The sequence below is a fragment of the Paramisgurnus dabryanus genome, chromosome 14 (assembly GCF_030506205.2).
Source record: "Paramisgurnus dabryanus chromosome 14, PD_genome_1.1, whole genome shotgun sequence".
NCBI lineage: Eukaryota > Metazoa > Chordata > Actinopteri > Cypriniformes > Cobitidae > Paramisgurnus > Paramisgurnus dabryanus.
In genome coordinates, this window is record NC_133350.1 from 23,049,516 (window position 1) to 23,067,961 (window position 18,446).

An 18,446-nucleotide genomic window follows, 5' to 3' on the forward strand; every position below is an offset into this window, starting at 1 on the left:
TGTTCGCCTAAATCATTGTAAATGATGTTTATAAAATCCTAAATCTTGAAGTCTTTTGTTGATATATTAAGCTATTGTATTTGTGAAATATAATCTGTTAACCAATATGGGAAGAGATGTAATTTCAATTACCACATAAATGCAGCAATCCAAAATAATTTGCAGCCTTTCTTGCTTCTCCTGACATAACTTCAGTCTAACCTCTTTAGTGGTAAATGTGGAGGCCATAGAGATGACAAACTATACTTTATGGTTTTGTCTTGCATTCTGTGTGAAGAAATGCTTATGCAAAAAATAGGCATTTAAATATACAGCAAACTTAACACTTTATAGTTATAGTAAACCGTTATGGTATCCACGTTTTTATTTTATTTTGCCATTTTAAAGCATCAATAAACAGATTGGAAATGTATAACATAAAAATGACAACAAAAATATATTTTATAGTATGTTCAATATCAGCTTTCATAATTATAAACTAAATACATATATGATCTAAATACAATATGGTTAAAATTCCATTAAAGATTTTGAAAAAATTTCTAAAAAAACTTTTCTCTTGTGTACAAAAGATTTTTCAAGAGTGTTATAAATAGCTTATATACAGCCAAATCCAGTCTACTTTTACTCTCTAACAGGTTTTTGCACCAATATAGATCTGTATTTAGATGAACAGCTCATTGCTCAGTGATGTGGCGACCTCTAATGGTCTAATGGTGAATCACCACCTGGTGAATGCTGCGCGTGTGCGCGTTCACAGCGGATAATCTGACCAAAGGCTCCTGACAGTCCGACAGAAACTTCACCCGGGTCAAAAACTTCAGCGATACATGGACAAGAGAGATAAAAACGAGATAAAGTAAGTTTGAGGTGTTAATCCATATACTGTCAACAGACTGTTTGCCTTCTGATTCGTAAATTCACCCGCTGTCCCCGTTATCGGCCAGGGTGGAACGGGTTTTGTTTGGGGGGTTTCATCTCCACTCATGCATAGAATAACATATAACATCACATTATAATTAATATTTTTTGTGTTGCATTTTTGTGTTTGGTGTATTAAAGGCGCGTTTTGTTTGTTGCAAAATAAATGCGATAAAGTGGAGATTTACTCTCTTTTTTTTGCTTGACCGGTCCACTTCCTCAATTGCAAATAAGGTTAGATAGTCAAAGACACTATTTAGTATTATTTAAGCAGGTCTTTTGTTTTGTGTTTTTACAGTGCACGTTTAAAGTGATATATGGTATAGGCGAATATTGCCACACAGCCCATTCATATGGTGTCTTAATAGCTTACTACAGCATGTACAGTATGTGCCGGTGTACACGTTTCCCATACAGTAGCCTACTTGGGCAAAAATAAACTATTGTAGTGATAGTTGGGTGTTGTTCAGAGATTTGTGTGCTTTAAATTGTGTGCATCAATTTAATATCTAAAAACAATTTATGTGGCCATAACATGCATACACTTAAAATAAAGGTTCCTAAAAGGTTCTTTGTTGGCTGTATGGTTCATTAAAGAACCTTTGGCATCCAGAAACTGACACAAAAGGTTCCTTATATTTGAGAAAAGTTCCACAGACTACCCTTGTGAAAAATTTAGGTTGGTTTTAGATGGTCTTCATGCCTGATTTTAGCTGATTTTGAAGACCTGCTTAAACCAGCCAACCAGTTTTTCCTTATCTTTTCTGTATAGAAGTTAAGAAAGTAATGGTTCTTCAAAGAAGGAAGGTTAAGGATATGGTTCTTCCACGAAATCGCTGTGAACAGCACCTTTATTTAAAGAGTGTAGGCTGTAGGTCTTTTCAGTTCATTTATGCTGTGCCCTTTGTTTGAACTGGACTTTACCCTAAGTTAAGGACACACCCTAATAGGTATCTTTTCTCCTGAATTGACACACAGCAGCTGTTTCCGTATTAGACACTGAATATATTCATTGTGTAGGCCTATCGTGCAGAATGATATAGAAAAAGTTTCTAACAAAATAGTTTAAAATCTACTATATTTTACATGTTTTATTCTAATTGACTTTTAAAAGTAGATTCATGTACACACCTTTTTGTGCCACAGCCTGTGCACACCTGCACACCTGTGCCCATGCTTTTCCAGAAAATGCAAAACATAGAGCTCTGTAGTTTGTTTAGCGCTCCTATCAGTGTGTAAAAGATCCAACTGAAACACAGTCTTTCATGAATGTTGAAGTAGGCAAAGTGGTGACTCAGGGGGTAGAGTCTAATTCTGGACTTAAGGAAAGATTTATGCCAGCTTTGTGCAAGATTTACAATAAGGAAAATATAAAGTCTGACTGGAAATTGTTATAAAGCTCTGGTCAGAAGTTACAAGAATTGTTTTGAGAGACAATATGATATAGTACACGTGTGTTACACAATACACACCTTGTTAAAGGGATAGTTCGGCCAAAAATGATATTAAACCCATGATTTACTCACCCCCAAGCTGTCCGAGTTGCATATGTCCATCGTTTTTCAGACAAACACATTTTCGGATATTTTAGAAAATGTTTTAGATCTTTCAGTTGATTAAATGTAATGTTACGGGGTCCACCCATAGTCCACGACCTTCAAGTCCAAAAAAAGGGCGTCCATCCTTCACAAATTAAATCCAAACGGCTCCAGGATGATAAACAAAGGTCTTCTGAGGGTAATCCGCGCGGTGTTGTTGTAGAAATAGCCATATTTAAAACTTTATTAACGAAAATAAATACCTTCCGGTAGCGCCGCCATCTTAGTCGCGTCCGCATTCAGGATGAGCGCTTACGCAGCCTACGGAGGAGGCTACTCTGCTGCTGCTCTGTGCCCCTCTGTGCGTACACTACGCTAATACTCTCTCCTGAATACAGAGGAGTCTAAGATGGCGGCGCTACCGGAAGGTATTTATTTTCATTAATAAAGTTTTAAATATGGATATTTCTACAACAACACCGCACGGATTACCCTCAGAAGACCTTTGTTTATCATCCTGGAGCCGTTTGGATTTAATTTGTGAAGGATGGCAAACTTTTTTTGGACTTGAAGGTCGTGGACTATGGGTGGACCCCGTAACATTACATCTTTTCAACTGAAAGATTTTTTTTCTTCGACACATTTATATTACTTATTATTTTCTCTACATTTACCAAAGATCACCAAATACCACATGTTCCTTTACTGTAAATGTTTATAGTATTACATAAAATTATAGCCTTTTATTTTTTTGATTTTTTAATTATAAATTTTCCACGTCAAGGAACCCAAATCCAGTCATAGACACGTTGCGGCAATGAAAATGTTCCCCTTAAATGTGGAAAAAACAACAAAATTGGTTTGTATGATGTCATTTGAAATCATGTGCGATATAGTACATGAAGAGATGTATGCTTCTTATTTTGATATCATTTACGTTTCTTATCAAAACGTTTCATGACACCTCATAAGTCTAATTTCGCGAAAATCACCCCATTCATTCCTATGGTTCCAAACAGGGATGATTTTAGAAGTCATTAAACACTTCCATGTTTTCCCTATTTAAAGACAGTTACAAGAGTAGTTACACAAGTAAGTATGGTGGCACAAAATAAAACTTAGGAATGAATAGGGCTAGGCTAAATGCTAACACATTCGAGAAGCGCTATACAAAGGTTAAAAGTGCACGCAAGATAGGTATGTATTAATTCTTATCTATGTATTTTGTAAATGTTCGATCTTTAATTGATCAATTAATTAATTCAGTGCTTAAAAGATTCCTTAAGTGTCACATCATCATTACCACATTTGGTTCATTATGTAAATGAGTGACTCAGTCATCAGTAATAATATAAAACTAATCTTTGAATGGATTTAATAATCATTAGCAATCATGACTGATAGTATGAACGGTCATTTTATTAATGTTGGCTGCTCATTTTTAAATGCAGGTGCACATCTGTTTGTCCAACCAGGGGAAGACAGTGGAAGTATCTAGGAATCTGGTTTGATTTCATAATGCTAGTGGAACAGAAAACACACATCAGCTTTAATTAATCAGTAAATCTGTTTGATTATATAAATGTATCTCGGCCATTTGATTAAATGGACCTGGCTGTATTACGATATGAGCTGCAAAGTGCTGGCTCACTCACTCACTCTCTCTCTCTCTCTCTTTCCACACCCACTTTTCTTACTCCACCCACTCTCTCTCTTTCTATTCAGAAAGTGCTCTTAGTTCAGTTCAGTCAATTGAAAGACCGAAACAGGGCAACCTTGAGCAGGTGTTAGGACACAGTCAGAAAGGACACTAGCTTCTGTAAGTGACCTCTCCCCCCGGGTGACCGTCTGCTTTCGCCTGTTGCAAGGATCATCAGTCACTGTAAGTAGCTAAAGACTTCTTCCTCTCACTTGTATCTATCAGCTGTCTGTATGTCCCATTACGGGACCCTCAGTTGTGCTGAAGCACGTGCCTATAGATGTTTATAGGACATGACATATTTTGGGCAGACTGTTTGCATGTGTACCACCAGCTGTATGTGGTACTGTAGAAATGACACAGGAGATGATTATGACGACCATGTGTGTATTATCTGTCTCTGAATGTACTATTACCCCAGGCTGAATGGTTGTTATTGACTAGTTTGTTTAACGGTAAGGAATACTGAGAGACAATGTTGGCAGTGCTAATATCAAATATCAGTGTCACGAATTACACCCCTTTAGTCATGTTTAGTTTATTATACAAACACATATACACCCAGGTAAAATGAATATTTTAATAGATCTAACTTTTCATTTAAACTCCATTAACTGTAAGGAGTGTGATCTGTAATAAAATGAGATTCAGGATGTCCTCTGAGCTATAGTGATAGTTTGTATAGCATTTAAGAAATCCCCTTACACTACAAATGATACAGTAACAGGTCTACATAATACGTGACAAACATAACTCTTCACATGACACCACACAACAAAAGTATGTAGCAGATGTATTTATGAAGCTGCATGCATTGTATTATATTAAACAACGTGCTTAACAGCATTGCTTAAGGAATTGAGTAAGACTGATGCCAGTCAGTTTCTTTTTTGAAATTTCTTTGAAGCCTTTTAAGGATTGTTTGATGTATTAATGGCCACTAATATGAATGATTTGTGGTCGTAATGTTACACACTAGTACTTGACATGTGGCAATACAGAGATGTATAAATACTCTAAAATTAATGATTAACATGCACACGTGCATACAGTACAGTACAGGACGAGGTCAAAAAACAAAAAAATCAAAGTCATTTCAAAGAAAAATCATAAAGAGGATAAAAGTAAAACGTACAGTGGTTAACAATGAAATGTAACGAAAATAACCACAAAATAAACATTTATTTTGTATTGCATTAACATTGTAACTGAAAAATATCTAAATCTGTGTTGAAAAAGTCTATTGGATATTACACTTATTGCTATTCAAATTTTGCTTTAAGGCAACAGTAAACGCATTCAATTCAATTAAATGAGCAGATATCATTTGAATAGGTGATGTCATTTAATACGTGAAAGGACTTGTAGCATAACCTTGATCTCATAAACTCCTCACACTAGCCCGAAATGTATGTATCACGTTTTTCCATCTTGTAAATGATTGTTGGCTCTTTCTCCCATATTTCTAACTTCTTACTACTACATCATCTTTGAAGAAAAAGGTTTGACCCGCGAATAGTAACCATTCATGTATAAAGTTCAGAAAAGTAGAAGCAGCAGATGAAAAGTTGTTGGTCAAACTGTGTTGAAGCTTAAACAACTTAATTCTCAAGTCTATTCAACCAATACTATGTTTTGACTTGTGATAAGTTGACATAATTAAAAAAAACTTTGTTAAGTTAAAGTAATATAAAATTCTAGTTATATTTTTTTTACAGTGCAGGCATACGGACAGACTTTGTTGTTAGGTAGACCTGATTTTATAATAATAGAAAAACCTGCTCAAACAACTCGTGTGAAATAAAAGGAGGAGTCGGACAGGTAGAAATGATGTCATAGACATGATTGTGAGCCTTTATGGTTTATGTGTTTATTGAGCCAGCGTGGCAGGAAGCAAATACTTTCATCTACATCTTATGCCAATGAGTTTAGGGCTGTAGAGATTTTATGGTGGATTTTGTTTATTATCAACTGTCATGTTTGCATTCACATGATCTCTCTGGATTAAGTACTGACACATTTAAAGGCCTCATATGCCTTTAGAAGTCCTGTCAATTGTTAAAAAAAACATTAAGGTAGGTCACAAATATATGTTTTGGTTGCTGATGCGCTGATGTACCTACAAGGTATTTGGTCTAGCTAGCATAACCAGCAAGACTCTTGGTTGACCAGCTTCTATAGATAATTTTTTTCTGGTGAACATGCTGAAAAAGCCCCTACGGTCTGATTCACGTTTTAACAATACCTTTGGTGTGTAAGTGTGTATTAGTTCATGTTAACCATATGCAAATGGTACAAACCCCAAAGTTAAGATGACGCGAGTTATCGTCTCCAACGTAAATCTTTTTTCTTGGACTACAACAAACACACAGATTGTAGGCAACAGTTTACTTCCTGGGATTGGTGATGTAGACAAGACCGACGTTATCATAATTCCTCCCACTTGGAATCACAGCCTGTAAGTTAACTCCTGTTAGCATTGCATTGTGACCGAATCTTTTAAACATGGTAAGGAGCGTCACATTTCCGGCTGACGTCAGAGGCCATTCAGGGACACAGAGCTTTTCAAATCTGTGCGTTTCAGGACGAGAGTAAAATCTGGAGCTACAAATATTTACGGTATGCGTTGTTTTAACGATTGTATTATATAATTTTTTATATGCTATGAATCAATTTGTTATCATTATGTCCCCTACGTCAAGTTTTCATGTTTGCACAAACAAAAAAGTAATAATAAACTCTTCTTCAATAACAATAATAACTTTTAAGTGCGTCTTTACAGAAAGTACTTTGCGTCAGGAAACTTTACTGTGTGTACAGTAAACCGTTTGCATCATGTATTGGTAGTTTTATGATTTGTTTGTCCTTTTAAGGCCTCTTTAGTGATTGTGTGCAGGACTGCTCGTAGGCAATGGGGATTGTATGCATTGACGGCACACATTATCAGATATAGCAGTGATAGGGAGGACTTATCTTTCAACTGTGGAGCAGAGAGGAAGGTTTTTACCTATATCACAGATATAAGAAAAGCCTTGAACTACTTTTGGTCAACATCAATTGCAAGACCTCAGGCAACAGGGAAACATTTGAAAAATGAGAAGATTATCAGTTTTTATTTAAAGGTCGTGGAGAATCATTCAGAAGATATTGGTGAATTTTCATGGATTTTACAATGTTGTGCATCTCAAAGGTAATTCTTTCAAGATTGTTTCTTGTGCTGCTGGCATTGTTTACATATTCGTGTCTGTATACAGACACACCTTTGTTGGTCTACATATTGTTGGCTAAAATTTATTGCAAGCGTTGAGCCTAACAAGCCTGCCTGTTGTGAATTTGGCAGTATTTTACGAAAATCAAACTTATTTTTAATTTTGTTGTTTGGTCTACTAATGATTCATTTGTAGGATGCTAATATGTTTTTTGGCACTTTGATTTTTGGGACAACAATTTTTACACAACTTTTTTGAGTTAACTAACATTTTTAAGTTGAATTAACAAAAAATTTTAAGGCATTTTTAACCAACAAACTTTCAGTAAACAGTGAACAGTTATTTTATAGTGCTTTAAAAACCTGTAAAATCTATCCAATTTCTTTTGTTAAACTGGGTATTTAATTGATTTCTTCAAATTATTGTTTATTTCACATAACTTATTCATATAGCAAGATTTTTTTTTTAATCCTGAAACCTTTATTATTATTTATTATTTTCATTTTATTAATTATTTTGACAATTTTTTACCATGGCACGTTAAATTTTCAGAATGTCCTTTTTATTATATTTATTTCACATTATTTAACAATGAAATATTTTTTAACATTCCAGCAGTCATTATAGGACCTTTTTACACCTCTCTGATCAGATAGCTATAAATAGACTTATTAAAAAACAACAAAGCAATTTTTCATCGTAGGACTTTACTGATTCTAGGAAGTTTTTATTACATACAGCAGTTGATCTTCATCATTCCTCTTCTCATTTATGACATGAGATGAAGAGCTAAAGTCTGTCGTTCTGATAAAAATCTGATAACATTTAAAAAATATTTTGGTGTGGCCATAGCTTTAGAAATGCATAGAGAAGCTACGGTAGCCACCACGACAAACATGTTATCGTCTGACACAATGTAGTGACGAAACGCGCTCTATAGACAGTTTCATCGGACGCACGTGCGGTGACGTGATACGCGTCTGGTCAGAACTTTACTTCGGGTTTCTGTTTGTTTAATGTTCTGACTAGTTGCTAAACTGAACTAAACTACTTTAAAAGGACTTTGTTGTAATTTATTCTTAGCGGAGTTTGCGTGTTTTCAATGAAAACTGCTTGTTTATGTTGTTACTGCTGAAACCGTACATAGGGCAGTTTGTCTACTTAGGGCTATTGTAGAAATATGGCAGCGCAAAATGTCGATTTCCATGTAGCGGGACCAGTGGTGTATGTAGATAAAAACGTCTCATTCTAAGGTAATGAAAACAATACAGTTCATTTTGTAAGGACTTATACTGTACACCATTGAAAATATAGTTTTATATATTGTGATTAGCATGCATTCATTTGTTTATTTCACAACTAATTCATAGATTATAAGACTTTAACCTGGATTTCATAGACAGTCACATATTTGCTAAAAGTTGGTATATTGCACCGTGTAGTGAAACCTTAGTAATGTTGCTAACTTCCTATGTTATTTAATTTTATGAGGAAAAAGAGTCTTCACACATGTAGAAATCTGTGTGTTTGTGACAGATGCATCATGTGGCCGCACGTTCACAGTCCTCAGGTCTCCTAGGAAACGAGTGGATCAGAGTGCATGCTGCTTTCATCCAAACACATGCTTTCTGAACATTGAACCGGCCCCTCCCCCTAACATAAACTGTAATTCAAGTGTGTTATTCAGGACCGTTCTGATAGGCTGAATGAAGTCCGTCTTTGTTCTTTATGCCCGTCTCTCCTACTTTCTCCTCGTTTATCACTCTCTCTCTCTCTCCTGCCCCGCTCTGTCACTCTGGAGATGTGGAGAGCCCTAGAGACTATGTGAAAAAACACACGTAGGCACCTCCAACAGGAGTTTGGCTGCCAGACGGTCCAGGAGCGCATACAGTCACCTTGAACTATAGTTCATGACTCTGTCTAAATGTTAAAGTGACTTCAAACCTTTACATTTACGCATCTTACAAAGAAGCCTTTTGTTTGATATCCCTTTATATATGCAGTTAATTCAACCTGATCTGCTTAGCATTTAAACTTTTTTGTGGATCAACTTATAGGTGTGTTATCTAATTTTTTTGTGGTGTGGTTTTAATTTTGTCAAAACATGTACAGTACTTTAGTTTTTATATGCCACTCCCTGAATTATTAAAAAGTGGGTCATGTCATTTAATACTGGATTTTTTTCAAGCTGAAAGTGTGTGTGTGTGTGTGTGTGTGTGTGTGTCGGGGCCTATCCAGTTACATTTCAGTGGCACAACACAATCACTGACCCATTTTTTTACAAACATGATCCACCTCAGAGAATCAGTCTTTTCCTTGCTCCTTTTTGTATAGAGTACATAAAACATTGGTATTAAAATGAATCTAAAACAATATCAACAACCCATTTTGTAAAGACCACTGTCCATTTGCATAATAAACCATTATTATTCTCTCATATATTTCTTTGTCTATTCCCACTAGGCCACATGTGCACTTTGTATGTCTGCCTGCCTATTCTGCACCTGAACCTTATTGATCCAGTAGCAGTACATCAAGCTGTTAAGAGCCCTGAGCACCCATCACCCTGAACTCCAGCAAATCTGTCACACTGTCTCACTCCATTGATCCTGCCCCATTTCCACCTGGTCGTCCTTCTCAGCCCTCCCTGGAGCCCTCAGGGGCCCTCACCCTCCATGGAGAGCAGGGAGAGGGAAGCAAGACCCTCGCCCAGGAGCCAAGCCTCACTTCTGGGAACCTGAGGGAGGGTCCTCGGCAGGCACAGGGCTTTCATGATGTCTCAACTCTTACAGGTACAGTAACAGTGTTTGTTGGTGTAAGATTGTTTCCCGGTTGCATCTAAGTGGTTTTTCACCTAAGTTTTTAATTATGAATCTATAACTATGCTGTATGCTTTGAGCTCATCTGTAAATTTTAACAGAAGTAATATTTATCCAAATTTTGTCCAATAAAATGCTTTCTAAAATAAGAATGTCTCTCATATCACCTTGCACTGATTTTCAAAAGCAATCTATATGCAATGTTCAGAATATAATAATACCTTATTGCCTACTGTAATACAGTAGGGGAGAGCAGGGCACAACCTAAAGCAAAAAACATTTGAGTTTGATTAATTCTATTTTTACACAAGCAATACCCCACATCTCTGCCACAAATGTACATTTGAAGTTTGTTTCTAGTACTTACCATTCTTGGACAATTACACCAAACGTGACAGAAGTGCAAACTTACCACATAGGTGGGGTTAATTGTAACAGACAGGGGGTTAGTTGTAACATTTGCTAAAAATGAAGTTTGCAGGCAAATATTGCAATACTATTTTGTCTATATACTTGTAGTGGATATTGTTTATATATCTGTCTATAATCTACAGGTATCCACACTGTATTCATTCATCTAGCCCTTTTCTAACAATAGTTCAATTATAAATGGATACAAATGTCTAAATATGTGAGAAAAAGCAGAACAATTATGACAAAACATTTTTGTATATGTGACCCAGTGTGTAATAACCATACTACAGTTTCAAAATCAAATTCTGAGATAATGAGCATCAAAGTCTGATTTTAGCCATTCATTTTATTATGATTTCAATCTTTGACGTGACCTTATTCAATCAATATTAAAGATATGAACAAAAATACATTTGACACGATTTTTGATAAGACAGGCACATTTATTTTGTTGGCAGCCAGCAATCATTTGTGTGTAGACTAAACAACAGCAAGAATTCCGCTAACGTTAGCGGTTTTTATATCGTAAGTGCTGAGGGGTTAGTTGTAACACAGCGTTACAATTAACCCCCCTGGGTCAAAATATTTTCAAGCTCACCAAAAAAGTAACTAAGAGCTGCAGACATGTTTCAAAACGATGCTATGTTTTAGTCAACAAGACACTGATTAATAAGACATAACATTGGATTTTATATCTTACACACCCAACTTAGAAACCGAAAAAAACCTATGATGAAAAAATTACTTACATGCCACGAAAACACTCGTTTATCAAAAACTCTCTGGAAAAACATTATGCATTTCAAATAATTTGCGGGAGATCGTCTTTTGGCAGCGTAAAAAAATACAGTATAAAACAAAACACTCAACCTTGTGCAACAATGTAAACAGTCCGTGTTACAACTAACCCCACATTTGTTTTTGCCCCATGCACCCCTATATAATGTTCAAGATATAATTTATACTGTTTTTACTATACTGTATACTGCTATTGAACAGTAAAATGCTAACATTAGCATATCAGTCAATAGTGATTTTACCAAGCTGTGGTGTAAGCCAGTGTTTCTCAACTCCGTTCCTGGAGGCCCAATGCTCTGCACATTTTGTATGTCTCTTTTATCTGACAGACTCAGTTCAGTTCATAGAGATCTCTTCTAATGAGCTGAGGATTTGAATCAGGTGTGTTAAATAAGGGAGACATACAAAATGTGCAGAGCAGTGGGCCTTACGTTAAGAACCACTGGTGTAAGCTATTTAAACTATTGCCTATATAAAAGTAATGTTATATGGCTTACCCCAATTTTTATTTTCAATTGCAAACAGTGAATATGTGAACACAGGTAAAACCAAACCTGCTCCATCCAAATAATTTAAAGGAACACTTCACTTTTTGGAAAATATGCTTATGGGAAAATATGCTAGGGTGGCCATTCGTGCCAGTTCTGCCAGACACGTCCCGAACATGTTTTTGGGTTCGTTCTCCGGAAGTCGCGTTGGTCGACCGCATACGTTATCAAGGTTTAATATTTCGGGTTTAATTTCAGAAAAGCAACCGTTACATTTCAATGTAAGAATGAAACTACAATGATTTTATGTTTTAAAAGAAATAAATCTTAATTTTCTAATGTATTTTAACTGAAATGTGAGAACCTCGATGACGTATGCGGTCGAGCAACGCGACTTCCGGAGAACGAACCCGAAAACATGTTTGGGACGTGTCCGGCGGAACTGGCACGAATGGCCACCCTACGTGTATCCGAGTAAAACCGGCCTCTGAAATGAAAAAGGCAGGGCTGGATTTGAATTTGTCCATCGAGATCTGATTGGATCATTTGAAGTTGGGTCGTGTTGCTAATTGCTAATCGCAGCGATATTCTCCCGGACATCGGCCACCTGCCATACATTATGACCAGAAGTAAAGAGAGATCGTTTTTAGTAGGGGAGGAGATTTGCATTTTTGATTAAAGATTATGAGGGCACATGAATTTTTTAAAATTAATGAAGTTCACAGATAAATCATTTGTAAAAAATATCACAATATTACAAAACAAATTACAGTTTTTTATTTTACTTTTCATTGCAACTTTAAAGTGGAGTGTCGCTTTAATGGAATTGTTCACATAGTTCAACTTAAAGGTCCAGTGTGTAGATTTTAGCGCCATCTAGGGGTGAGATTCCTAATTGCAACCAACAGCTCAGTCCACTGCTTACCCCTCACTTTAGAAATGCATAGAGAAGCTACAGTAGCCCCAACAGGACAAACATGTCATCGTCTGAGACAACGTAGTGATGAAATGCACTGTAGAAACATGGCAGTGACTTCCACATAAGGGGATTCACGGTTTATGTAGATAAAATTATGTAGGGTCTTTATACACCACTGATAATGTAGTTATGTATATTACATTGAAATTGTTATCAAAAGATCCTCCTTAAAGTTACACAATGCACCTTTAAAATACAATGTTGTAGGTCTGTTTATTTAAGCTCTATTTTCGTTTTTCTATTTTTAGATTATCAGTTTGTAATTTACCATTATAAGTAATTTGTTTCTGTCCCCCTAAGTATATACATTTAAAAAAAATAATGTTTTGACCAATATGGTATTGTTCACGTAGATGCTGCGTCCTACAATTGTTCAGGACTGCCTGTGGTTCACCGATATAAGTTTGTTATGATACCTTTTTAGCTAAAAGCAAACAAAGGCAGGAAAGTTGCTAGAATAAGGAAGTTACATTATGTGCAAGCTCCTTTCTAATTATGGTCCATTGTTAGCAAATAGTGTGAGCTGTCACCTATAACACCCACTATTTGTGTTTACAGTATATATCAACTCTGATGATCTACTTATGAGATTAGGAGGATCAAAGTTTGATTTCAGTCATTAATTTCACATTGAGATCAATCTTTGACATGACCTTACTCAGTCAATATTAAAGATATCAAAATTATATATTCAAAACATTTTCTTTACATTATGCACAGGATGATAATTTCATGTAGAAAACAGCTGGGTTTTCACAGAATAGGTCACAAATATTTAACCTACACTATCAGAAAAAGGTCAAGAATGGTCCCAAGCTGTCACTAGGCAAAAGGTCCTTATAGGTTTTTTATTTGACATAAATTAATATGTATCAATATGCATGCTTTGGTGCAGTATGTACCCCGAGGTACTAATATTCACTCACAAAATATGCAAAAAGTGTACTTTTTGAAAGAGTACTGCCCATTTGTTACTGTAAGTGCTTCTGCATTATGGTTTGCACACTTCATGGCTCGGTTGCAGTAGAGATCAAATCATATTCCCACTTTGCGATTTTATTTGTTCATTCTGTCTTCCGGATAATTATATGTGTGTCGTTTCATTACATCAATAAATGTGCACACTCATCTGAATTATGTAACACATTTATTTCTAGATTACATAACTGAATACTTTTCAATTTTTATTGCAAGGTCAATTCGATTAACATTTAGAGTAGTCAAACTGAATAGTTTTCTGTTCCTTAAACAAACACAGATCTGTGCTACAGCGTGGATTTGCCAGAGGTGGAGATAGTCAGCTTGTTGACAGAGGAGTTGCCTAAATACACTCTGCGGGCAGACCATGTGTATGGGTACGAACATGATGACTGGCTGCACACCCCCCTGCTGCCACCAGAGGCTGCTCTTGGACTTACAGAGGAGCAGATCGACGAGACACTCAAGTACTTCTGTAAGTGCACACATTCATCCATTGTAACCTGTAGACCTTACAATGTTTTTTGTGAAAACAAAAATGAGATTTACAGAAAAAAGTTTGCATGAATGAAGCAAATTGTATTACACAGTTTAAATGTTATAGTTACTTAGAGTTTCTAGGTCTGGGCTAGGTTGTTATCCTATGGCAAAATCTGACTTACGTTTTTGGCCAATGTCACAAAAAGTCTGTCGATCTAGGTTAAGTTATTGATTTAGTGGGGTCTCTTATAGCTGGAATCTGCTATCTGTTTGGTTAAAGGAAAACACCACAGTTTTCAATATTTTACTATGCTCTTACCTCAACTTAGACAAATTAATACATACCTATCTTTTTTCAATGCATACACTTAATCTTTGTACAGCGCGTTGTGAATGTGTTAGCATTTAGCCTAGCCCCATTCATTCCTTAGGATCCAAACAGAGATTCATTTAGTAGCAACCAAACACTTCCAAGTTTTCCCTGCATCACAATTCGAATACTATCAGTTCTAAATATTAGTCAAAATTTTATTTAGTATGTCCCATCTCTGTTAAAAGACTCAAATGTCCATAATTTTTCATAACAAAAACAGTACATACTTTTAGGGCAAAGGGCATAGTAATTAGTTTACAGGCATATAGATATAACGTAGTACTTAAAGGATTAGGGCATTTTTCTTAAAAAAAAATCCAGATAATTTACTCACCACCATGTCATCCAAAATGTTGATGTCTTTCTTTGTTCAGTCGAGAAGAAATTATGTTTTTTTGTTTTTCTCATTTTAATGGACTTTAATGGACCCCAACACGTAACGCAGTTTCAACAGAGTTTCAAAGGACTTTTAAACAATCCCAAACGAGGCATAAAGGTCTTATCTTGCGAAACGATTGTCATTTTTGACAAAAAAATATTCATTTTTAAACCACAACTTCTTGTCTCTCTCTGGTCCTGTGACGCGCGACCTCACGCAATACGTTATCACGTCAAGAGGTCACGGATGACGTATGCGAAACTACGCCCCAGTGTTTACAAGTGTGGAGAAAGAGGACCGTTCCGACGTTGTTGTTGTATGTGGAATGATACTAATTAATGTCTTTGTGTCAGTTTATTGTTTAAAATGGTCCACAAATGTGAGTTTCATATATGTAACACGTGACCTTTTCACGGCATTACGCAATTACGTGTGGTCGCGCTGGCGCGTCACAGGACCGGAAATAGACAAGAAGTTGTGGTTTAAAAGTGCATATTTTTGTCAAAAATGACAATCGTTTCGCTATAGATAAGACCCTTATGCTTTGTTTGGGATCGTTTAGAGTCCTTTGAAACTCTGTTGAAACTGCAGTTTTAAACTGCATTAAAACTGTTACGTGTTGGGGTCCATTAAAGTCCATTAAAATGGGAAAAATCCTGGAATATAACCATAATTTCTTCTTGACTGAACAAAGAAAGACATCAACATTTTGGATGACATGGTGGTGAGTAAATTATCTGGATTTTTTTAAGAAAATTGACTAATCCTTTAATGTAACTTGCAGTTTTATGTATTAAACAGAGGTGGCGACAGAGAGATAAAAGTTACAGATTGCAGCTCTAACTGTTTGGGACCTTCACTTTCCCCCATTAATATGACTATGTTGCTATTTAAAAGTTGCATGTGGCACTTTGTATATATCAAGTTACTTGTCATACACCAGCTGCATTTCATTTCAAAGCAATTTACAGTACACTGATTACAGTTACCCTCCAGATCTCCAGCTGTCCCTCACTGTCCCCCCAGCTCAGACACAACCATTAGGCCTACCAATAGCCTCGAATTGGTGACACAGATCTTAAATGGGTCATATGATGTGATTTCATGTTTTCCTTTGTCTTTGAAATGTTCAAAGGTGTTCGAGCCTATAGAAGATCTGTAAAGTCGCAAAGATTAAAGTCTCAAACCCAAAGAGATATTCTATCTAACAGTCGAGGCTCATACACGCCTTTCTAAATGCCTCATTCAAATACGCCCCCACATATCTACATCCCTGTGTGTGGGAAGATTTGCATAACACCGCTCAAATGTATACGCAAAGAAAAACATAACTTTTATTCTCACTGTATTGTTGCCATCGGCGCCATGTCGTGGACATGCTGTGCTTTAAGATGTGATATTCCAAATAAGGGGCGTAATATTTCCATCACATGCTTGAGGTATTTGGCCAATCCCAATGCAGTGAATAGCTGGGAAATCAAGAGCATATGGTGCTTTTCAGAATGATGAGCTTAGAGAAGCAACAATAATGTACAGTATGTGGTGTATTCCTTAGGACTACAAATTAATATTTGTGACCTAAATGAACCAGTTGCTGTAGGCACCAGTGCCATTGTTGACTACTGGGATTGATGCCAACCTCCCCCTGCGGTATGGGTAGGGCTGTAATCCCAAGCACTTGCCTTCCTTGTGGTGCACAGATGCAAAATGCCATCAAGAGGATTAGCTCCTTACTGCTTAAGTATAATTAGACTTTCTGCTGTTCTCAGTCCTGGCAGTCTACCCCATTCTATTTCAGACATTGTGATTTACATTAGATGAGCACTGCTAAACCCAGGGCACTGCAGTGGACACTTTGGATCAGGAACATTTCAGTTTTGACAGTGGATTATGCAGTCTTTGAGAAGTGGTCACTGAGATATAGCAGGATAACATATATGTATATGAAATAAAGAGGCTGATATATGTGTAAGTGTAACATACATTTGGTCAACTTTGTTGGCATCATAATACTGACAATGGTTGGTCTAGTAATGGAAAAATTCCAGCACCAAATAAAACCGCTAAGTTATATTAGTTTATTTTGTACTTTTAAAATGGGAGGAAGGATAAAGACCGACCTGTATCTGGTCTGCTTGACTTGGTTAAGGTTGCTGTTAATTTCGTTTTAATCCATGTCAAGGTAAGACCGCCAGTGATGTCTTTACCTGAGGCACAGTCTCAACACAGCTGTTGTTTCTAATTAAAAAATCTGTACACGGTTTAGATTTACACTTCCTGTCTTTAATCTATAAAAGATATAGATGTTTGAACATTATTTATTGTTATTTAATGTTATTATATTTAAATGTTGTTATTTATTGTCTTACCTGTTTCCTTGTTTTTTCTTCTTTGAACTTTGGCTAATATAGTATTATGGCATTTTGTTAATAATATAAAAGTGAAGATTCCTGTAGATTGGTTTCACTTGGGCAAAAATTATTATATATTTTTCATCCATATTTTAAACAAGAGTCTTTGGCTGCACCAGATTTATAAATGATTCCAGATTTGGATAAAAATATTTACTGCCAGAGTCAAGCCAATATGTATGTATGTACATGCAGTTGTGGAAGTTTAGAAATTGTGTTTATTTTGGTTACTCCCTGTAATGGTTTCCTCATTGTCTGTATTCTTTCCAGAGCTCTTAATACGTTTTGTACTTTAGATCAAATTTTAATACAATTTCATGCTGTGTCACGACCTGCAGTCTGCAGACTGGCATTATGGCAAGATTGGCAAGATGAGAAAATCAAAAATCTTTTTAAAAAACTTGTTTTAAAACCACGCATCAACTTTATTTCAGTGCAAATAGTGTATTTATGTTAAAATTATACAATAAAAAATCTCAAATGGTGTAACCGCCAATTGTGGCAAAGAATAAGAAATATAAAATATTTTATCCACCTTGATGGCATGTAAGTGTAATAAAAAAAAAATCATTTTATTAGTTATTTCTAAATGTTAATTTTAATGCGTTTTTGTAATATTTGTCCTGACATATGCTGAAAACAGTTCTGTTTTCTAAATAATCTTTGACAAATTATGTACAAATGTATGTAAAAATCATATTCCACTAAACTAAATGATTATATTTTATTCCACATTTTTTATGAATATATTTATATTTTCAATAAAAAAATAGTTACACAAATTGACACAGACCGGGTTACACCACATTGACATTTTTGCAATTATCCCCCAAATATTCTTTTAAAATGAAATAAAACCAGAACTTTTAGACTTGGTCCTCAAAAAAGAGAATGTATGCAAGTAATCTGCAAACTTATTTTGAAAGCTTAACCCTTTTACATTTAATTGAACCATACAGA

At 35.8% G+C, this 18,446-nt stretch overlaps 1 long non-coding RNA gene across 1 annotated transcript; it reads left to right on the forward strand.

Annotated features, from left to right (window-relative positions):
- Positions 1–762: 762 nt before the first annotated feature.
- Positions 763–10,064, forward strand: LOC135719092 (uncharacterized). Its single transcript, XR_010521013.1, has 3 exons — positions 763–859; positions 4,185–4,341; positions 9,831–10,064. It is a non-coding gene; the product is annotated as an uncharacterized lncRNA (long non-coding RNA).
- The last annotated feature ends 8,382 nt before the right edge of the window (positions 10,065–18,446 follow it).